This window comes from Phyllobates terribilis, unplaced genomic scaffold (assembly GCF_046119375.1).
Source record: "Phyllobates terribilis strain yellow unplaced genomic scaffold, ASM4611937v1 Scaffold_28__1_contigs__length_16237799, whole genome shotgun sequence".
Taxonomy (NCBI): domain Eukaryota; kingdom Metazoa; phylum Chordata; class Amphibia; order Anura; family Dendrobatidae; genus Phyllobates; species Phyllobates terribilis.
In genome coordinates this window covers 13,035,537-13,059,805 of record NW_027362788.1, presented here as the reverse complement: position 1 = coordinate 13,059,805, position 24,269 = coordinate 13,035,537, and positions in this window count along the sequence as shown.

Genomic DNA, 24,269 nt, shown 5'->3' with positions numbered 1-24,269 from the left:
AGAATTCCGAGAACAATGGAAGAGTTCCAAAGCATTTTTAAACTTCAGCGGAATTCCGAGAACAATAGAAGAGTTCCGAAGCATTTTCAAACTTCACCCGAATTCTGAGAACAATGGAAGAGTTCCGAAGCATTTTTAAACTTCAGCGGAATTTGGAGAACAATCGGAGAGTTCCGAAGCATTTTTAAAGGTCAGCGGAATTCCGAGAACAATGTAAGAGTTCCGAAGCATTTTTAAACTTCAGCATAATTCCGAGAACAATGGAAGAGTTCCGAAGCATTTTTAAATTTCAATGGAATTCCGAGAACAATGGAAGAGTCCTGAAGCATTTTAAACTTCAGCTGATTTCCGAGAAATGGAAGAGTTCCGAAGCATTTTGAAACGTCAGCGGAAATTCGAGAACAATGGAAGCGTTCCGAAGCATTTTTAAATGTCAGCTGAATTCCGAGAACAATGAAAGAGTTGCGAAGCATTATTAAACGTCAGCGGAATTCTGAGAACAATGGAAGAGTTCCGAAACATTTTTAAACATCAGCGGATTTCCTTCAAGAATGAAAGAGTTCGGAAGAATTTTTAAACTTCAGCAGAATTTGAGGAACAATGGAAGAGTTCCAAAGCATTTTTAAACTTCAGCAGAAATCCGGGAACAATGGAAGAGTTTCAAAGCATTTTTAAACTTCAGCAGAATTCCAAGAACAATGGAAGAGTTCCAAAGCATTTTTAAACGTCAGCAGAATTCCGAGAACAATGGAAGAATTCCGAAGCATTTTTAAACTTCAAAACTTCAGCAGAATTCCGAGAACAATGGAAGAGTTCCGAAGCATTCTTAAACTTCAGCGGAATTCCGAGAGCAATGGAAGAGTTCCGAAGCATTTTTAAAAGTCAGCGGAATTTCGAGAACAAAAGAAGAGCTGTGAAGCAATTTTAAGCATCAGCGGAATTCCGAGAACAATGGAAGAGTTCCGAAGCATTTTTAAACTTCAGCGGAATTCCTGGAACAATGGAAGAGTTCCGAAGCATTTTTAAAAGTCAGCAGAATTCCGAGAATAATAGAAGGGTACCAAAGCATGTTTAAACTTCAGCGGAATTCTGAGAACAATGTAAGAGTTCCGAAGCATTTTTAAACTTCACCGGAATTCCGAGAACAATGGAATAGTTGTGAAGCATTTTTAAACGTCAGCGGAATTACGAGAACAATGGAAGAGTTGCAAAGCATTATTAAACGTCAGCTGAATTCCGAGAACAATGGAAGTGGTCCGAAGCATTTTTAAATGTCAGCGGAATTCTGAGAAATATGGAAGAGTTCCGAAGCATTTTTAAATGTCAGCAGAATTCCGAGAACAATGGAAGAGTTCCAAAGCATTTTTAAATGTCAGCGGAATTCTGAAAACAATTGAAGAGTTCTGAAGCATTTTTAAACTTCAGCAGAATTCCGAGAACAATGGAAGAGTTCCGAAGCAATATTAAACTTCAGCGGAATTCCGAGAACAATGGAAGAGTTCCGAAGCATTTTTAAAAGTCAGCGGAATTCCGAGAACAATAGAAGAGTTGTGAAGCATTTTTAAGCGTCAGCGGAATTCCGAGAACAATGGAAGAGTTCCGAAGCATTTTTAAACTTCAGCAGAATTCCGAGAACAATGGAAGAGTTCCAAAGCATTTTTAAACGTCAGCAGAATTCCGAGAACAAATGAAGAGTTCCAAAGCATTTTTAAACGTCAGTGGAATTCCGAGAACAATGGAAGAGTTCCGAAGCATTTTTAAATGTCAGCAGAATTCCGAGAACAATGTAAGAGTTCTGAAGCATTTTTAAACTTCAGCAGAATTCCGAGAGCAATGGAAGAGTTCCAAAGCATTTTAAAACTTCAGCAGAATTCCAAGAACAATTGAAGGGTTCGGAAGCATTTTTAAACTTCAGCAGAATTCCGAGAACAATGGGAGAGTTTCGAAGCATTTTTAAACTTCAGCAGAATTCCGAGAACAATGGAAGAGTTTCGAAGCATTTTTAAACTTCAACGGAATTCCGAGAACAATGGAAGAGTTCCGAAGCATTTTTAAACGTCAGCGGAATTCCGAGAACAATGGAAGAGTTCTTTAGCATTTTTAAACATCAGCGGAATTCCGAGAACAATGGAAGAGTATCGAAGCATTTTAAAACGTCAGCGGAATTCCGAGAACAATGGAAGAGTTCCGAAGCATTTTTAAACGTCAGCAGAATTCCGAGAACAATTGAAGAGTTCCAAAGCATTTTTAAACTTCAGCAGAATTCCGAGAACAATGGAAGAGTTCCGAAGCATTTCTAAACTTCAAAACTTCAGCAGAATTCCGAGAACAATGGAAGAGTTCCGAAGCATTCTTAAACTTCAGCGGAATTCCGAGAACAATGGAAGAGTTCCGAAGCATTTTTAAACTTCAAAACTTCAGCAGAATTCCGAGAACAATGGAAGAGTTCCGAAGCATTCTTAAACTTCAGCGGAATTCCGAGAACAATGGAAGAGTTCCGAAGCATTTTTAAACTTCACCGGAATTCCGAGAACAATGGAAGAGTTCCGAAGCATTTTTAAATGTCAGGGGAATTCCGCGAACAATGGAAGAGTCCTGAAGCATTTTTAAACGTCAGCGGATTTTTAAAAACAATATAAGATTTCCGAAGCATTTTTAAACGTCAGCGGAATTCTGAGAAAAATGGAAGAGTTCCGAAGCATTTTTAAACTTCAGCGGAATTTGGAGAACAATCGAAGAGTTCCGAAGCATTTTTAAAGGTCAGCGGAATTCCGAGAACAATGGAAGAGTTGTGAAGCATTTTTAAACGTCAGCGGAATTCCGAGAACAATGGAAGAGTTGCAAAGCATTATTAAACGTCAGCGGAATTCCGAGAACAATAGAAGAGTTGTGAAGCATTTTTAAGCGTCAGCGGAATTCCAAGAACAATGGAAGAGTTCCGAAGCATTTTTAAACTTCAGCAGAATTCCGAGAATAATGGAAGAGTTCCAAAGCATTTTTAAATGTCAGCAGAATTCCGAGAACAAATGAAGACTTCCAAAGCATTTTTAAACGTCAGTGGAATTCCGAGAACAATGGAAGAGTTCCGAAGCATTTTTAAATGTCAGCAGAATTCCGAGAACAATGTAAGAGTTCTGAAGCATTTTTAAACTTCAGCAGAATTCCGAGAACAATGGAAGAGTTCCAAAGCATTTTAAAACTTCAGCAGAATTCCAAGAACAATTGAAGGGTTCCGAAGCATTTTTAAACTTCAACGGAATTCCGAGAACAATGGAAGTGTTCCGAAGCATTTTTAAACGTCAGCGGGATTCCGAGAACAATGGAAGAGTTGTGAAGCATTTTTAAGCGTCAGCGGAATTCCGAGAACAATGGAAGAGTTCCGAAGCATTTTTAAACTTCAGCAGAATTCCGAGAACAATGGAAGAATTCCGAAGCATTTTTAAACTTCAAAACTTCAGCAGAATTCCGAGAACAATGGAAGAGTTCCGAAGCATTCTTAAACTTCAGCGGAATTCCGAGAACAATGGAAGAGTTCCGAAGCATTTTTAAAAGTCAGCGGAATTCCGAGAACAAAAGAAGAGTTGTGAAGCAATTTTAAGCATCAGCGGAATTCCGAGAACAATGGAAGAGTTCCGAAGCATTTTTAAACTTCAGCGGAATTCCTGGAACAATGGAAGAGTTCCGAAGCATTTTTAAAAGTCAGCAGAATTCCGAGAATAATAGAAGGGTACCAAAGCATGTTTAAACTTCAGCAGAATTCTGAGAACAATGTAAGAGTTCCGAAGCATTTTTAAACTTCACCGGAATTCCGAGAACAATGGAAGAGTTCCGAAGCATTTTTAAATGTCAGGGGAATTCCGCGAACAATGGAAGAGTTGTGAAGCATTTTTAAACGTCAGCGGAATTCTGAGAACAATGGAAGAGTTGCAAAGCAGTATTAAACGTCAGCGAAATTCCGAGAACAATGGAAGAGTTCCGAAGCATTTTTAAACTTCAGCATAATTCCGAGAACAATGGAAGAGTTCCGAAGCATTTTTAAATTTCAACGGAATTCCGAGAACAATGGAAGAGTTCCGAAGCATTTTTAAACTTCAGCGGAATTACGAGAAGAATGGAAGAGTTCCGAAGCATTTTTAAACATGAGCAGAATTCCGAGAACAATGGAATAGATTTTAAGCAATTTTAAACTTCAGCGGAATTCCGAGAACAATAGAAGAGTTCCGAAGCATTTTCAAACTTCACCCGAATTCTGAGAACAATGGAAGAGTTCCGAAGCATTTTTAAACTTCAGCGGAATTTGGAGAAAAATCGGAGAGTTCCGAAGCATTTTTAAAGGTCAGCGGAATTCCGAGAACAATGGAAGAGTTGTGAAGCATTTTTAAACGTCAGCGGAATTCCGAGAACAATGGAAGAGTTGCAAAGCATTATTAAACGTCAGCGGAATTCCGAGAACAATGTAAGAGTTCCGAAGCATTTTTAAACTTCAGCATAATTCCGAGAACAATGTAAGAGTTCCGAAGCATTTTTAAATTTCAACGGAATTCCGAGAACAATGGAAGAGTCCTGAAGCATTTTAAACTTCAGCTGATTTCCGAGAAATGGAAGAGTTCCGAAGCATTTTGAAACGTCAGCGGAAATTCAAGAACAATGGAAGCGTTCCGAAGCATTTTTAAATGTCAGCTGAATTCCGAGAACAATGAAAGAGTTGCGAAGCATTTTTAAACGTCAGCGGAATTCTGAGAACAATGGAAGAGTTCCGAAACATTTTTAAACATCAGCGGATTTCCTTCAAGAATGAAAGAGTTCGGAAGAATTTTTAAACTTCAGCAGAATTTGTGGAACAATGGAAGAGTTCCAAAGCATTTTTAAACTTCAGCAGAAATCCGGGAACAATGGAAGAGTTTCAAAGCATTTTTAAACTTCAGCAGAATTCGGAGAACAATAGAAGAGTTCCGAAGCATTTTTAAATGTCAGCAGAATTCCGAGAACAATGGAAGAGGTCCGAAGCATTTTTAAATGTCAGCAGAATTCCGAGAAATATGGAAGAGTTCCGAAGCATTTTTAAATGTCAGCAGAATTCCGAGAACAATGGAAGAGTTCCAAAGCATTTTTAAATGTCAGCGGAATTCTGAAAACAATGGAAGAGTTCTGAAGCATTTTTAAACTTCAGCAGAATTCCGAGAACAATGGAAGAGTTCCGAAGCAATCTTAAACTTCAGCGGAATTCCGAGAACAATGGAAGAGTTCCGAAGCATTTTTAAAAGTCAGCGGAATTCCGAGAACAATAGAAGAGTTGTGAAGCATTTTTAAGCGTCAGCGGAATTCCGAGAACAATGGAAGAGTTCCAAAGCATTTTTAAACTTCAGCAGAATTCCGAGAACAATGGAAGAGTTCCAAAGCATTTTTAAACGTCAGCAGAATTCCGAGAACAAATGAAGACTTCCAAAGCATTTTTAAACGTCAGTGGAATTCTGAGAACAATGGAAGAGTTCCGAAGCATTTTTAAATGTCAGCAGAATTCCGAGAACAATGTAAGAGTTCTGAAGCATTTTTAAACTTCAGCAGAATTCCGAGAGCAATGGAAGAGTTCCAAAGCATTTTAAAACTTCAGCAGAATTCCAAGAACAATTGAAGGGTTCCGAAGCATTTTTAAACTTCAGCAGAATTCCGAGAACAATGGGAGAGTTTCGAAGCATTTTTAAACTTCAACGGAATTCCGAGAACAATGGAAGAGTTCCGAAGCATTTTTAAACGTCAGCGGGATTCCGAGAACAATGGAAGAGTTGTGAAGCATTTTTAAGCGTCAGCGGAATTCCGAGAACAATGGAAGAGTTCCGAAGCATTTTTAAACTTCAGCAGAATTCCGAGAACAATGGAAGAATTCCGAAGCATTTTTAAACTTCAAAACTTCAGCAGAATTCCGAGAACAATGGAAGAGTTCCGAAGCATTCTTAAACTTCAGCGGAATTCCGAGAGCAATGGAAGAGTTCCGAAGCATTTTTAAAAGTCAGCGGAATTCCGAGAACAAAAGAAGAGCTGTGAAGCAATTTTAAGCGTCAGCGGAATTCCGAGAACAATGGAAGAGTTCCGAAGCATTTTTAAAAGTCAGCAGAATTCCGAGAATAATAGAAGGGTACCAAAGCATGTTTAAACTTCAGCGGAATTCTGAGAACAATGTAAGAGTTCCGAAGCATTTTTAAACTTCACCGGAATTCCGAGAACAATGGAATAGTTGTGAAGCATTTTTAAACGTCAGCGGAATTACGAGAACAATGGAAGAGTTGCAAAGCATTATTAAACGTCAGCTGAATTCCGAGAACAATGGAAGTGGTCCGAAGCATTTTTAAATGTCAGCGGAATTCTGAGAAATATGGAAGAGTTCCGAAGCATTTTTAAATGTCAGCAGAATTCCGAGAACAATGGAAGAGTTCCAAAGCATTTTTAAATGTCAGCGGAATTCTGAAAACAATTGAAGAGTTCTGAAGCATTTTTAAACTTCAGCAGAATTCCGAGAACAATGGAAGAGTTCCGAAGCAATCTTAAACTTCAGCGGAATTCCGAGAACAATGGAAGAGTTCCGAAGCATTTTTAAAAGTCAGCGGAATTCCGAGAACAATAGAAGAGTTGTGAAGCATTTTTAAGCGTCAGCGGAATTCCGAGAACAATGGAAGAGTTCCGAAGCATTTTTAAACTTCAGCAGAATTCCGAGAACAATGGAAGAGTTCCAAAGCATTTTTAAACGTCAGCAGAATTCCGAGAACAAATGAAGAGTTCCAAAGCATTTTTAAACGTCAGTGGAATTCCGAGAACAATGGAAGAGTTCCGAAGCATTTTTAAATGTCAGCAGAATTCCGAGAACAATGTAAGAGTTCTGAAGCATTTTTAAACTTCAGCAGAATTCCGAGAGCAATGGAAGAGTTCCAAAGCATTTTAAAACTTCAGCAGAATTCCAAGAACAATTGAAGGGTTCCGAAGCATTTTTAAACTTCAGCAGAATTCCGAGAACAATGGGAGAGTTTCGAAGCATTTTTAAACTTCAGCAGAATTCCGAGAACAATGGAAGAGTTTCGAAGCATTTTTAAACTTCAACGGAATTCCGAGAACAATGGAAGAGTTCCGAAGCATTTTTAAGCGTCAGCGGAATTCCAAGAACAATGGAAGAGTTCCGAAGCATTTTTAAACTTCAGCAGAATTCCGAGAATAATGGAAGAGTTCCAAAGCATTTTTAAATGTCAGCAGAATTCCGAGAACAAATGAAGACTTCCAAAGCATTTTTAAACGTCAGTGGAATTCCGAGAACAATGGAAGAGTTCCGAAGCATTTTTAAATGTCAGCAGAATTCCGAGAACAATGTAAGAGTTCTGAAGCATTTTTAAACTTCAGCAGAATTCCGAGAGCAATGGAAGAGTTCCAAAGCATTTTAAAACTTCAGCAGAATTCCAAGAACAATTGAAGGGTTCCGAAGCATTTTTAAACTTCAGCAGAATTCCGAGAACAATGGGAGAGTTTCGAAGCATTTTTAAACTTCAGCAGAATTCCGAGAACAATGAAAGAGTTTCGAAGCATTTTTAAACTTCAACGGAATTCCGAGAACAATGGAAGTGTTCCGAAGCATTTTTAAACGTCAGCGGGATTCCGAGAACAATGGAAGAGTTGTGAAGCATTTTTAAGCGTCAGCGGAATTCCGAGAACAATGGAAGAGTTCCGAAGCATTTTTAAACTTCAGCAGAATTCCGAGAACAATGGAAGAATTCCGAAGCATTTTTAAACTTCAGCGGAATTCCTGGAACAATGGAAAAGTTCCGAAGCATTTTTAAAAGTCAGCAGAATTCCGAGAATAATAGAAGGGTACCAAAGCATGTTTAAACTTCAGCGGAATTCTGAGAACAATGTAAGAGTTCCGAAGCATTTTTAAACTTCACCGGAATTCCGAGAACAATGGAAGAGTTCCGAAGCATTTTTAAAAGTCAGCGGAATTCCGAGAACAAAAGAAGAGTTGTGAAGCAATTTTAAGCGTCAGCGGAATTCCGAGAACAATGGAAGAGTTCCGAAGCATTTTTAAACTTCAGCGGAATTCCTGGAACAATGGAAGAGTTCCGAAGCATTTTTAAAAGTCAGCAGAATTCCGAGAATAATAGAAGGGTACCAAAGCATGTTTAAACTTCAGCAGAATTCTGAGAACAATGTAAGAGTTCCGAAGCATTTTTAAACTTCACCGGAATTCCGAGAACAATGGAAGAGTTCCGAAGCATTTTTAAATGTCAGGGGAATTCCGCGAACAATGGAAGAGTTGTGAAGCATTTTTAAACGTCAGCGGAATTCTGAGAACAATGGAAGAGTTGCAAAGCAGTATTAAACGTCAGCGAAATTCCGAGAACAATGGAAGAGTTCCGAAGCATTTTTAAACTTCAGCATAATTCCGAGAACAATGGAAGAGTTCCGAAGCATTTTTAAATTTCAACGGAATTCCGAGAACAATGGAAGAGTTCCGAAGCATTTTTAAACTTCAGCGGAATTACGAGAAGAATGGAAGAGTTCCGAAGCATTTTTAAACATGAGCAGAATTCCGAGAACAATGGAATAGATTTTAAGCAATTTTAAACTTCAGCGGAATTCCGAGAACAATAGAAGAGTTCCGAAGCATTTTCAAACTTCACCCGAATTCTGAGAACAATGGAAGAGTTCCGAAGCATTTTTAAACTTCAGCGGAATTTGGAGAACAATCGGAGAGTTCCGAAGCATTTTTAAAGGTCAGCGGAATTCCGAGAACAATGGAAGAGTTGTGAAGCATTTTTAAACGTCAGCGGAATTCCGAGAACAATGGAAGAGTTGCAAAGCATTATTAAACGTCAGCGGAATTCCGAGAACAATGTAAGAGTTCCGAAGCATTTTTAAACTTCAGCATAATTCCGAGAACAATGTAAGAGTTCCGAAGCATTTTTAAATTTCAACGGAATTCCGAGAACAATGGAAGAGTCCTGAAGCATTTTAAACTTCAGCTGATTTCCGAGAAATGGAAGAGTTCCGAAGCATTTTGAAACGTCAGCGGAAATTCAAGAACAATGGAAGCGTTCCGAAGCATTTTTAAATGTCAGCTGAATTCCGAGAACAATGAAAGAGTTGCGAAGCATTTTTAAACGTCAGCGGAATTCCGAGAACAATGGAAGAGTTCCGAAGCATTTTTAAACTTCAGCAGAATTCCGAGAACAATGGAAGAATTCCGAAGCATTTTTAAACTTCAAAACTTCAGCAGAATTCCGAGAACAATGGAAGAGTTCCGAAGCATTCTTAAACTTCAGCGGAATTCCGAGAGCAATGGAAGAGTTCCGAAGCATTTTTAAAAGTCAGCGGAATTCCGAGAACAAAAGAAGAGCTGTGAAGCAATTTTAAGCGTCAGCGGAATTCCGAGAACAATGGAAGAGTTCCGAAGCATTTTTAAACTTCAGCGGAATTCCTGGAACAATGGAAGAGTTCCGAAGCATTTTTAAAAGTCAGCAGAATTCCGAGAATAATAGAAGGGTACCAAAGCATGTTTAAACTTCAGCGGAATTCTGAGAACAATGTAAGAGTTCCGAAGCATTTTTAAACTTCACCGGAATTCCGAGAACAATGGAAGAGTTGTGAAGCATTTTTAAAAGTCAGCGGAATTCCGAGAACAATAGAAGAGTTGTGAAGCATTTTTAAGCGTCAGCGGAATTCCGAGAACAATGGAAGAGTTCCGAAGCATTTTTAAACTTCAGCAGAATTCCGAGAACAATGGAAGAGTTCCAAAGCATTTTTAAACGTCAGGGGAATTCCGCGAACAATGGAAGAGTCCTGAAGCATTTTTAAACGTCAGCGGATTTTTAAAAACAATGGAAGATTTCCGAAGCATTTTTAAACGTCAGCGGAATTCTGAGAAAAATGGAAGAGTTCCGAAGCATTTTTAAACTTCAGCGGAATTTGGAGAACAATCGAAGAGTTCCGAAGCATTTTTAAAGGTCAGCGGAATTCCGAGAACAATAGAAGAGTTGTGAAGCATTTTTAAGCGTCAGCGGAATTCCAAGAACAATGTAAGAGTTCCGAAGCATTTTTAAACTTCACCGGAATTCCGAGAACAATGGAAGAGTTCCGAAGCATTTTTAAAAGTCAGCGGAATTCCGAGAACAAAAGAAGAGTTGTGAAGCAATTTTAAGCGTCAGCGGAATTCCGAGAACAATGGAAGAGTTCCGAAGCATTTTTAAACTTCAGCAGAATTCCGAGAACAATGGAAGAGTTCCAAAGCATTTTTAAACGTCAGCAGAATTCCGAGAACAAATGAAGAGTTCCAAAACATTTTTAAACGTCAGTGGAATTCCGAGAACAATGGAAGAGTTCCGAAGCATTTTTAAATGTCAGCAGAATTCCGAGAACAATGTAATAGTTCTGAAGCATTTTTAAACTTCAGCAGAATTCCGAGAGCAATGGAAGAGTTCCAAAGCATTTTAAAACTTCAGCAGAATTCCAAGAACAATTGAAGGGTTCCGAAGCATTTTTAAACTTCAGCAGAATTCCGAGAACAATGGGACAGTTCCGAAGCATTTTTAAACTTCAGCAGAATTCCGAGAACAATGGAAGAGTTTCGAAGCATTTTTAAACTTCAACGGAATTCCGAGAACAATGGAAGAGTTCCGAAGCATTTTTAAACATCAGCGGAATTCCGAGAACAATGGAAGAGTTCTTTAGCATTTTTAAACATCAGCGGAATTCCGAGAACAATGGAAGAGTATCGAAGCATTTTAAAACGTCAGCGGAATTCCGAGAACAATGGAAGAGTTCCGAAGCATTTTTAAACGTCAGCAGAATTCCGAGAACAATTGAAGAGTTCCAAAGCATTTTTAAACTTCAGCAGAATTCCGAGAACAATGGAAGAGTTCCGAAGCATTTCTAAAAGTCAGCGGGATTCCGAGAACAATAGAAGAGTTGTGAAGCATTTTTAAGCGTCAGCGGAATTCCGAGAACAATGGAAGAATTCCGAAGCATTTTTAAACTTCAAAACTTCAGCAGAATTCCGAGAACAATGGAAGAGTTCCGAAGCATTCTTAAACTTCAGCGGAATTCCGAGAACAATGGAAGAGTTCCGAAGCATTTTTAAACTTCACCGGAATTCCGAGAACAATGGAAGAGTTCCGAAGCATTTTTAAATGTCAGGGGAATTCCGCGAACAATGGAAGAGTCCTGAAGCATTTTTAAACGTCAGCGGATTTTTAAAAACAATGGAAGATTTCCGAAGCATTTTTAAACGTCAGCGGAATTCTGAGAAAAATGGAAGAGTTCCGAAGCATTTTTAATCTTCAGCGGAATTTGGAGAACAATCGAAGAGTTCCGAAGCATTTTTAAAGGTCAGCGGAATTCCGAGAACAATAGAAGAGTTTTGAAGCATTTTTAAGCGTCAGCGGAATTCCAAGAACAATGTAAGAGTTCCGAAGCATTTTTAAACTTCACCGGAATTCCGAGAACAATGGAAGAGTTCCGAAGCATTTTTAAAAGTCAGCGGAATTCCGAGAACAAAAGAAGAGTTGTGAAGCAATTTTAAGCGTCAGCGGAATTCCGAGAACAATGGAAGAGTTCCGAAGCATTTTTAAACTTCAGCGGAATTCCTGGAACAATGGAAGAGTTCCGAAGCATTTTTAAAAGTCAGCAGAATTCCGAGAATAATAGAAGGGTACCAAAGCATGTTTAAACTTCAGCGGAATTCTGAGAACAATGTAAGAGTTCCGAAGCATTTTTAAACTTCACCGGAATTCCGAGAACAATGGAAGAGTTCCGAAGCATTTTTAAATGTCAGGGGAAGTCCGCGAACAATGGAAGAGTTGTGAAGCATTTTTAAACGTCAGCGGAATTCTGAGAACAATGGAAGAGTTGCAAAGCAGTATTAAACGTCAGCGAAATTCCGAGAACAATGGAAGAGTTCCGAAGCATTTTTAAACTTCAGCATAATTCCGAGAACAATGGAAGAGTTCCGAAGCATTTTTAAATTTCAACGGAATTCCGAGAACAATGGAAGAGTTCCGAAACATTTTTAAACTTCAGCGGAATTACGAGAACAATGGAAGAGTTCCGAAGCATTTTTAAACATGAGCAGAATTCCGAGAACAATGGAATAGATTTTAAGCAATTTTAAACTTCAGCGGAATTCCGAGAACAATAGAAGAGTTCCGAAGCATTTTCAAACTTCACCCGAATTCTGAGAACAATGGAAGAGTTCCGAAGCATTTTTAAACTTCAGCGGAATTTGGAGAACAATCGGAGAGTTCCGAAGCATTTTTAAAGGTCAGCGGAATTCCGAGAACAATGGAAGAGTTGTGAAGCATTTTTAAACGTCAGCGGAATTCCGAGAACAATGGAAGAGTTGCAAAGCATTATTAAACGTCAGCGGAATTCCGAGAACAATGTAAGAGTTCCGAAGCATTTTTAAACTTCAGCATAATTCCGAGAACAATGTAAGAGTTCCGAAGCATTTTTAAATTTCAACGGAATTCCGAGAACAATGGAAGAGTCCTGAAGCATTTTAAACTTCAGCTGATTTCCGAGAAATGGAAGACTTCCGAAGCATTTTGAAACGTCAGCGGAAATTCGAGAACAATGGAAGCGTTCCGAAGCATTTTTAAATGTCAGCTGAATTCCGAGAACAATGAAAGAGTTGCGAAGCATTATTAAACGTCAGCGGAATTCTGAGAACAATGGAAGAGTTCCGAAACATTTTTAAACATCAGCGGATTTCCTTCAAGAATGAAAGAGTTCGGAAGAATTTTTAAACTTCAGCAGAATTTGTGGAACAATGGAAGAGTTCCAAAGCATTTTTAAACTTCAGCAGAAATCCGGGAACAATGGAAGAGTTTCAAAGCATTTTTAAACTTCAGCAGAATTCGGAGAACAATAGAAGAGTTCCGAAGCATTTTTAAATGTCAGCAGAATTCCGAGAACAATGGAAGAGGTCCGAAGCATTTTTAAATGTCAGCGGAATTCCGAGAAATATGGAAGAGTTCCGAAGCATTTTTAAATGTCAGCAGAATTCCGAGAACAATGGAAGAGTTCCAAAGCATTTTTAAATGTCAGCGGAATTCTGAAAACAATGGAAGAGTTCTGAAGCATTTTTAAACTTCAGCAGAATTCCGAGAACAATGGAAGAGTTCCGAAGCAATCTTAAACTTCAGCGGAATTCCGAGAACAATGGAAGAGTTCCGAAGCATTTTTTAAAAGTCAGCGGAATTCCGAGAACAATAGAAGAGTTGTGAAGCATTTTTAAGCGTCAGCGGAATTCCGAGAACAATGGAAGAGTTCCCAAGCATTTTTAAACTTCAGCAGAATTCCGAGAACAATGGAAGAGTTCCAAAGCATTTTTAAACGTCAGCAGAATTCCGAGAACAAATGAAGACTTCCAAAGCATTTTTAAACGTCAGTGGAATTCTGAGAACAATGGAAGAGTTCCGAAGCATTTTTAAATGTCAGCAGAATTCCGAGAACAATGTAAGAGTTCTGAAGCATTTTTAAACTTCAGCAGAATTCCGAGAGCAATGGAAGAGTTCCAAAGCATTTTAAAACTTCAGCAGAATTCCAAGAACAATTGAAGGGTTCCGAAGCATTTTTAAACTTCAGCAGAATTCCGAGAACAATGGGAGAGTTTCGAAGCATTTTTAAACTTCAACGGAATTCCGAGAACAATGGAAGAGTTCCGAAGCATTTTTAAACGTCAGCGGGATTCCGAGAACAATGGAAGAGTTGTGAAGCATTTTTAAGCGTTAGCGGAATTCCGAGAACAATGGAAGAGTTCCGAAGCATTTTTAAACTTCAGCAGAATTCCGAGAACAATGGAAGAATTCCGAAGCATTTTTAAACTTCAAAACTTCAGCAGAATTCCGAGAACAATGGAAGAGTTCCGAAGCATTCTTAAACTTCAGCGGAATTCCGAGAGCAATGGAAGAGTTCCGAAGCATTTTTAAAAGTCAGCGGAATTCCGAGAACAAAAGAAGAGCTGTGAAGCAATTTTAAGCGTCAGCGGAATTCTGAGAACAATGGAAGAGTTCCGAAGCATTTTTAAACTTCAGCGGAATTCCTGGAACAATGGAAGAGTTCCGAAGCATTTTTAAAAGTCAGCAGAATTCCGAGAATAATAGAAGGGTACCAAAGCATGTTTAAACTTCAGCGGAATTCTGAGAACAATGTAAGAGTTCCGAAGAATTTTTAAACTTCACCGGAATTCCGAGAACAATGGAAGAGTTGTGAAGCATTTTTAAAAGTCAGCGGAATTCCGAGAACAATAGAAGAGTTGTGAAGCATTTTTAAGCGTCAGCGGAATTCCGAGAACAATGGAAGAGTTCCGAAGCATTTTTAAACTTCAGCAGAATTCCGAGAACAATGGAAGAGTTCCAAAGCATTTTTAAACGTCAGCAGAATTCCGAGAACAAATGAAGAGTTCCAAAGCATTTTTAAACGTCAGTGGAATTCCGAGAACAATGGAAGAGTTCCGAAGCATTTTTAAATGTCAGCAGAATTCCGAGAACAATGTAATAGTTCTGAAGCATTTTTAAACTTCAGCAGAATTCCGAGAGCAATGGAAGAGTTCCAAAGCATTTTAAAACTTCAGCAGAATTCCAAGAACAATTGAAGGGTTCCGAAGCATTTTTAAACTTCAGCAGAATTCCGAGAACAATGGGACAGTTTCGAAGCATTTTTAAACTTCAGCAGAATTCCGAGAACAATGGAAGAGTTTCGAAGCATTTTTAAACTTCAACGGAATTCCGAGAACAATGGAAGAGTTCCGAAGCATTTTTAAACGTCAGCGGAATTCCGAGAACAATGGAAGAGTTCTTTAGCATTTTTAAACATCAGCGGAATTCCGAGAACAATGGAAGAGTTCCGAAGCAATTTTAAACGTCAGCAGAATTCCGAGAACAATTGAAGAGTTCCAAAGCATTTTTAAACTTCAGCAGAATTCCGAGAACAATGGAAGAGTTCCGAAGCATTTCTAAAAGTCAGCGGGATTCCGAGAACAATAGAAGAGTTGTGAAGCATTTTTAAGCGTCAGCGGAATTCCGAGAACAATGGAAGAATTCCGAAGCATTTTTAAACTTCAAAACTTCAGCAGAATTCCGAGAACAATGGAAGAGTTCCGAAGCATTCTTAAACATCAGCGGAATTCCGAGAACAATGGAAGAGTTCCGAAGCATTTTTAAACTTCACCGGAATTCCGAGAACAATGGAAGAGTTCCGAAGCATTTTTAAATGTCAGCAGATTTCCGAGAACAATGTAAGAGTTCTGAAGCATTTTTAAACTTCAGCAGAATTCCGAGAGCAATGGAAGAGTTCCAAAGCATTTTAAAACTTCAGCAGAATTCCAAGAACAATTGAAGGGTTCCGAAGCATTTTTAAACGTCAGCGGGATTCCGAGAACAATGGAAGAGTTGTGAAGCAATTTTAAGCGTCAGCGGAATTCCGAGAACAATGGAAGAGTTCCGAAGCATTTTTAAACTTCAGCGGAATTCCTGGAACAATGGAAGAGTTCCGAAGCATTTTTAAAAGTCAGCAGAATTCCGAGAATAATAGAAGGGTACCAAAGCATGTTTAAACTTCAGCGGAATTCTGAGAACAATGTAAGAGTTCCGAAGCATTTTTAAACTTCACCGGAATTCCGAGAACAATGGAAGAGTTCCGAAGCATTTTTAAATGTCAGGGGAATTCCGCGAACAATGGAAGAGTTGTGAAGCATTTTTAAACGTCAGCGGAATTCTGAGAACAATGGAAGAGTTGCAAAGCAGTATTAAACGTCAGCGAAATTCCGAGAACAATGGAAGAGTTCCGAAGCATTTTTAAACTTCAGCATAATTCCGAGAACAATGGAAGAGTTCCGAAGCATTTTTAAATTTCAACGGAATTCCGAGAACAATGGAAGAGTTCCGAAGCATTTTTAAACTTCAGCGGAATTACGAGAACAATGGAAGAGTTCCGAAGCATTTTTAAACATGAGCAGAATTCCGAGAACAATGGAATAGATTTTAAGCAATTTTAAACTTCAGCGGAATTCCGAGAACAATAGAAGAGTTCCGAAGCATTTTCAAACTTCACCCGAATTCTGAGAACAATGGAAGAGTTCCGAAGCATTTTTAAACTTCAGCGGAATTTGGAGAACAATCGGAGAGTTCCGAAGCATTTTTAAAGGTCAGCGGAATTCCGAGAACAATGGAAGAGTTGTGAAGCATTTTTAAACGTCAGCGGAATTCCGAGAACAATGGAAGAGTTGCAAAGCATTATTAAACGTCAGCGGAATTCCGAGAACAATGTAAGAGTTCCGAAGCATTTTTAAACTTCAGCATAATTCCGAGAACAATGTAAGAGTTCCGAAGCATTTTTAAATTTCAACGGAATTCCGAGAACAATGGAAGAGTCCTGAAGCATTTTAAACTTCAGCTGATTTCCGAGAAATGGAAGACTTCCGAAGCATTTTGAAACGTCAGCGGAAATTCGAGAACAATGGAAGCGTTCCGAAGCATTTTTAAATGTCAGCTGAATTCCGAGAACAATGAAAGAGTTGCGAAGCATTATTAAACGTCAGCGGAATTCTGAGAACAATGGAAGAGTTCCGAAACATTTTTAAACATCAGCGGATTTCCTTCAAGAATGAAAGAGTTCGGAAGAATTTTTAAACTTCAGCAGAATTTGTGGAACAATGGAAGAGTTCCAAAGCATTTTTAAACTTCAGCAGAAATCCGGGAACAATGGAAGAGTTTCAAAGCATTTTTAAACTTCAGCAGAATTCGGAGAACAATAGAAGAGTTCCGAAGCATTTTTAAATGTCAGCAGAATTCCGAGAACAATGGAAGAGGTCCGAAGCATTTTTAAATGTCAGCGGAATTCCGAGAAATATGGAAGAGTTCCGAAGCATTTTTAAATGTCAGCAGAATTCCGAGAACAATGGAAGAGTTCCAAAGCATTTTTAAATGTCAGCGGAATTCTGAAAACAATGGAAGAGTTCTGAAGCATTTTTAAACTTCAGCAGAATTCCGAGAACAATGGAAGAGTTCCGAAGCAATCTTAAACTTCAGCGGAATTCCGAGAACAATGGAAGAGTTCCGAAGCATTTTTTAAAAGTCAGCGGAATTCCGAGAACAATAGAAGAGTTGTGAAGCATTTTTAAGCGTCAGCGGAATTCCGAGAACAATGGAAGAGTTCCCAAGCATTTTTAAACTTCAGCAGAATTCCGAGAACAATGGAAGAGTTCCAAAGCATTTTTAAACGTCAGCAGAATTCCGAGAACAAATGAAGACTTCCAAAGCATTTTTAAACGTCAGTGGAATTCTGAGAACAATGGAAGAGTTCCGAAGCATTTTTAAATGTCAGCAGAATTCCGAGAACAATGTAAGAGTTCTGAAGCATTTTTAAACTTCAGCAGAATTCCGAGAGCAATGGAAGAGTTCCAAAGCATTTTAAAACTTCAGCAGAATTCCAAGAACAATTGAAGGGTTCCGAAGCATTTTTAAACTTCAGCAGAATTCCGAGAACAATGGGAGAGTTTCGAAGCATTTTTAAACTTCAACGGAATTCCGAGAACAATGGAAGAGTTCCGAAGCATTTTTAAACGTCAGCGGGATTCCGAGAACAATGGAAGAGTTGTGAAGCATTTTTAAGCGTCAGCGGAATTCCGAGAACAATGGAAGAGTTCCGAAGCATTTTTAAACTTCAGCAGAATTCCGAGAACAATGGAAGAATTCCGAAGCATTTTTAAACTTCAAAACTTCAGCAGAATTCCGAGAACAATGGAAGAGTTCCGAAGCATTCTTAAACTTCAGCGGAATTCCGAGAGCAATGGAAGAGTTCCGAAGCATTTTTAAAAGTCAGCGGAATTCCGAGAACAAAAGAAGAGCTGTGAAGCAATTTTAAGCGTCAGCGGAATTCCGAGAACAATGGAAGAGTTGTGAAGCATTTTTAAACTTCAGCGGAATTCCTGGAACAATGGAAGAGTTCCGAAGCATTTTTAAAAGTCAGCAGAATTCCGAGAATAATAGAAGGGTACCAAAGCATGTTTAAACTTCAGCGGAATTCTGAGAACAATGTAAGAGTTCCGAAGCATTTTTAAACTTCACCGGAATTCCGAGAACAATGGAAGAGTTGTGAAGCATTTTTAAAAGTCAGCGGAATTCCGAGAACAATAGAAGAGTTGTGAAGCATTTTTAAGCGTCAGCGGAATTCCGAGAACAATGGAAGAGTTCCGAAGCATTTTTAAACTTCAGCAGAATTCCGAGAACAATGGAAGAGTTCCAAAGCATTTTTAAACGTCAGCAGAATTCCGAGAACAAATGAAGAGTTCCAAAGCATTTTTAAACGTCAGTGGAATTCCGAGAACAATGGAAGAGTTCCGAAGCATTTTTAAATGTCAGCAGAATTCCGAGAACAATGTAATAGTTCTGAAGCATTTTTAAACTTCAGCAGAATTCCGAGAGCAATGGAAGAGTTCCAAAGCATTTTAAAACTTCAGCAGAATTCCAAGAACAATTGAAGGGTTCCGAAGCATTTTTAAACTTCAGCAGAATTCCGAGAACAATGGGACAGTTTCAAAGCATTTTTAAACTTCAGCAGAATTCCGAGAACAATGGAAGAGTTTCGAAGCATTTTTAAACTTCAACGGAATTCCGAGAACAATGGAAGAGTTCCGAAGCATTTTTAAACGTCAGCGGAATTCCGAGAACAATGGAAGAGTTCTTTAGCATTTTTAAACATCAGCGGAATTCCGAGAACAATGGAAGAGTTCCGAAGCAATTTTAAACGTCAGCAGAATTCCGAGAACAATTGAAGAGTTCCAAAGCATTTTTAAACTTCAGCAGAATTCCGAGAACAATGGAAGAGTTCCGAAGCATTTCTAAAAGTCAGCGGGATTCCGAGAACAATAGAAGAGTTGTGAAGCATTTTTAAGCGTCAGCGGAATTCCGAGAACAATGGAAGAATTCCGAAGCATTTTTAAACTTCAAAACTTCAGCAGAATTCCGAGAACAATGGAAGAGTTCCGAAGCATTCTTAAACATCAGCGGAATTCCGAGAACAATGGAAGAGTTCCGAAGCATTTTTAAACTTCACCGGAATTCCGAGAACAATGGAAGAGTTCCGAAGCATTTTTAAATGTCAGCAGATTTCCGAGAACAATGTAAGAGTTCTGAAGCATTTTTAAACTTCAGCAGAATTCCGAGAGCAATGGAAGAGTTCCAAAGCATTTTAAAACTTCAGCAGAATTCCAAGAACAATTGAAGGGTTCCGAAGCATTTTTAAACGTCAGCGGGATTCCGAGAACAATGGAAGAGTTGTGAAGCAATTTTAAGCGTCAGCGGAATTCCGAGAACAATGGAAGAGTTCCGAAGCATTTTTAAACTTCAGCGGAATTCCTGGAACAATGGAAGAGTTCCGAAGCATTTTTAAAAGTCAGCAGAATTCCGAGAATAATAGAAGGGTACCAAAGCATGTTTAAACTTCAGCGGAATTCTGAGAACAATGTAAGAGTTCCGAAGCATTTTTAAACTTCACCGGAATTCCGAGAACAATGGAAGAGTTCCGAAGCATTTTTAAATGTCAGGGGAATTCCGCGAACAATGGAAGAGTTGTGAAGCATTTTTAAACGTCAGCGGAATTCTGAGAACAATGGAAGAGTTGCAAAGCAGTATTAAACGTCAGCGAAATTCCGAGAACAATGGAAGAGTTCCGAAGCATTTTTAAACTTCAGCATAATTCCGAGAACAATGGAAGAGTTCCGAAGCATTTTTAAATTTCAACGGAATTCCGAGAACAATGGAAGAGTTCCGAAGCATTTTTAAACTTCAGCGGAATTACGAGAACAATGGAAGAGTTCCGAAGCATTTTTAAACATGAGCAGAATTCCGAGAACAATGGAATAGATTTTAAGCAATTTTAAACTTCAGCGGAATTCCGAGAACAATAGAAGAGTTCCGAAGCATTTTCAAACTTCACCCGAATTCTGAGAACAATGGAAGAGTTCCGAAGCATTTTTAAACTTCAGCGGAATTTGGAGAACAATCGGAGAGTTCCGAAGCATTTTTAAAGGTCAGCGGAATTCCGAGAACAATGGAAGAGTTGTGAAGCATTTTTAAACGTCAGCGGAATTCCGAGAACAATGGAAGAGTTGCAAAGCATTATTAAACGTCAGCGGAATTCCGAGAACAATGTAAGAGTTCCGAAGCATTTTTAAACTTCAGCATAATTCCGAGAACAATGTAAGAGTTCCGAAGCATTTTTAAATTTCAACGGAATTCCGAGAACAATGGAAGAGTCCTGAAGCATTTTAAACTTCAGCTGATTTCCGAGAAATGGAAGACTTCCGAAGCATTTTGAAACGTCAGCGGAAATTCGAGAACAATGGAAGCGTTCCGAAGCATTTTTAAATGTCAGCTGAATTCCGAGAACAATGAAAGAGTTGCGAAGCATTATTAAACGTCAGCGGAATTCTGAGAACAATGGAAGAGTTCCGAAACATTTTTAAACATCAGCGGATTTCCTTCAAGAATGAAAGAGTTCGGAAGAATTTTTAAACTTCAGCAGAATTTGTGGAACAATGGAAGAGTTCCAAAGCATTTTTAAACTTCAGCAGAAATCCGGGAACAATGGAAGAGTTTCAAAGCATTTTTAAACTTCAGCAGAATTCGGAGAACAATAGAAGAGTTCCGAAGCATTTTTAAATGTCAGCAGAATTCCGAGAACAATGGAAGAGGTCCGAAGCATTTTTAAATGTCAGCGGAATTCCGAGAAATATGGAAGAGTTCCGAAGCATTTTTAAATGTCAGCAGAATTCCGAGAACAATGGAAGAGTTCCAAAGCATTTTTAAATGTCAGCGGAATTCTGAAAACAATGGAAGAGTTCTGAAGCATTTTTAAACTTCAGCAGAATTCCGAGAACAATGGAAGAGTTCCGAAGCAATCTTAAACTTCAGCGGAATTCCGAGAACAATGGAAGAGTTCCGAAGCATTTTTTAAAAGTCAGCGGAATTCCGAGAACAATAGAAGAGTTGTGAAGCATTTTTAAGCGTCAGCGGAATTCCGAGAACAATGGAAGAGTTCCCAAGCATTTTTAAACTTCAGCAGAATTCCGAGAACAATGGAAGAGTTCCAAAGCATTTTTAAACGTCAGCAGAATTCCGAGAACAAATGAAGACTTCCAAAGCATTTTTAAACGTCAGTGGAATTCTGAGAACAATGGAAGAGTTCCGAAGCATTTTTAAATGTCAGCAGAATTCCGAGAACAATGTAAGAGTTCTGAAGCATTTTTAAACTTCAGCAGAATTCCGAGAGCAATGGAAGAGTTCCAAAGCATTTTAAAACTTCAGCAGAATTCCAAGAACAATTGAAGGGTTCCGAAGCATTTTTAAACTTCAGCAGAATTCCGAGAACAATGGGAGAGTTTCGAAGCATTTTTAAACTTCAACGGAATTCCGAGAACAATGGAAGAGTTCCGAAGCATTTTTAAACGTCAGCGGGATTCCGAGAACAATGGAAGAGTTGTGAAGCATTTTTAAGCGTCAGCGGAATTCCGAGAACAATGGAAGAGTTCCGAAGCATTTTTAAACTTCAGCAGAATTCCGAGAACAATGGAAGAATTCCGAAGCATTTTTAAACTTCAAAACTTCAGCAGAATTCCGAGAACAATGGAAGAGTTCCGAAGCATTCTTAAACTTCAGCGGAATTCCGAGAGCAATGGAAGAGTTCCGAAGCATTTTTAAAAGTCAGCGGAATTCCGAGAACAAAAGAAGAGCTGTGAAGCAATTTTAAGCGTCAGCGGAATTCCGAGAACAATGGAAGAGTTGTGAAGCATTTTTAAACTTCAGCGGAATTCCTGGAACAATGGAAGAGTTCCGAAGCATTTTTAAAAGTCAGCAGAATTCCGAGAATAATAGAAGGGTACCAAAGCATGTTTAAACTTCAGCGGAATTCTGAGAACAATGTAAGAGTTCCGAAGCATTTTTAAACTTCACCGGAATTCCGAGAACAATGGAAGAGTTGTGAAGCATTTTTAAAAGTCAGCGGAATTCCGAGAACAATAGAAGAGTTGTGAAGCATTTTTAAGCGTCAGCGGAATTCCGAGAACAATGGAAGAGTTCCGAAGCATTTTTAAACTTCAGCAGAATTCCGAGAACAATGGAAGAGTTCCAAAGCATTTTTAAACGTCAGCAGAATTCCGAGAACAAATGAAGAGTTCCAAAGCATTTTTAAACGTCAGTGGAATTCCGAGAACAATGGAAGAGTTCCGAAGCATTTTTAAATGTCAGCAGAATTCCGAGAACAATGTAATAGTTCTGAAGCATTTTTAAACTTCAGCAGAATTCCGAGAGCAATGGAAGAGTTCCAAAGCATTTTAAAACTTCAGCAGAATTCCAAGAACAATTGAAGGGTTCCGAAGCATTTTTAAACTTCAGCAGAATTCCGAGAACAATGGGACAGTTTCGAAGCATTTTTAAACTTCAGCAGAATTCCGAGAACAATGGAAGAGTTTCGAAGCATTTTTAAACTTCAACGGAATTCCGAGAACAATGGAAGAGTTCCGAAGCATTTTTAAACGTCAGCGGAATTCCGAGAACAATGGAAGAGTTCTTTAGCATTTTTAAACATCAGCGGAATTCCGAGAACAATGGAAGAGTTCCGAAGCAATTTTAAACGTCAGCAGAATTCCGAGAACAATTGAAGAGTTCCAAAGCATTTTTAAACTTCAGCAGAATTCCGAGAACAATGGAAGAGTTCCGAAGCATTTCTAAAAGTCAGCGGGATTCCGAGAACAATAGAAGAGTTGTGAAGCATTTTTAAGCGTCAGCGGAATTCCGAGAACAATGGAAGAATTCCGAAGCATTTTTAAACTTCAAAACTTCAGCAGAATTCCGAGAACAATGGAAGAGTTCCGAAGCATTCTTAAACATCAGCGGAATTCCGAGAACAATGGAAGAGTTCCGAAGCATTTTTAAACTTCACCGGAATTCCGAGAACAATGGAAGAGTTCCGAAGCATTTTTAAATGTCAGCAGATTTCCGAGAACAATGTAAGAGTTCTGAAGCATTTTTAAACTTCAGCAGAATTCCGAGAGCAATGGAAGAGTTCCAAAGCATTTTAAAACTTCAGCAGAATTCCAAGAACAATTGAAGGGTTCCGAAGCATTTTTAAACGTCAGCGGGATTCCGAGAACAATGGAAGAGTTGTGAAGCAATTTTAAGCGTCAGCGGAATTCCGAGAACAATGGAAGAGTTCCGAAGCATTTTTAAACTTCAGCGGAATTCCTGGAACAATGGAAGAGTTCCGAAGCATTTTTAAAAGTCAGCAGAATTCCGAGAATAATAGAAGGGTACCAAAGCATGTTTAAACTTCAGCGGAATTCTGAGAACAATGTAAGAGTTCCGAAGCATTTTTAAACTTCACCGGAATTCCGAGAACAATGGAAGAGTTCCGAAGCATTTTTAAATGTCAGGGGAATTCCGCGAACAATGGAAGAGTTGTGAAGCATTTTTAAACGTCAGCGGAATTCTGAGAACAATGGAAGAGTTGCAAAGCAGTATTAAACGTCAGCGAAATTCCGAGAACAATGGAAGAGTTCCGAAGCATTTTTAAACTTCAGCATAATTCCGAGAACAATGGAAGAGTTCCGAAGCATTTTTAAATTTCAACGGAATTCCGAGAACAATGGAAGAGTTCCGAAGCATTTTTAAACTTCAGCGGAATTACGAGAACAATGGAAGAGTTCCGAAGCATTTTTAAACATGAGCAGAATTCCGAGAACAATGGAATAGATTTTAAGCAATTTTAAACTTCAGCGGAATTCCGAGAACAATAGAAGAGTTCCGAAGCATTTTCAAACTTCACCCGAATTCTGAGAACAATGGAAGAGTTCCGAAGCATTTTTAAACTTCAGCGGAATTTGGAGAACAATCGGAGAGTTCCGAAGCATTTTTAAAGGTCAGCGGAATTCCGAGAACAATGGAAGAGTTGTGAAGCATTTTTAAACGTCAGCGGAATTCCGAGAACAATGGAAGAGTTGCAAAGCATTATTAAACGTCAGCGGAATTCCGAGAACAATGTAAGAGTTCCGAAGCATTTTTAAACTTCAGCATAATTCCGAGAACAATGTAAGAGTTCCGAAGCATTTTTAAATTTCAACGGAATTCCGAGAACAATGGAAGAGTCCTGAAGCATTTTAAACTTCAGCTGATTTCCGAGAAATGGAAGACTTCCGAAGCATTTTGAAACGTCAGCGGAAATTCGAGAACAATGGAAGCGTT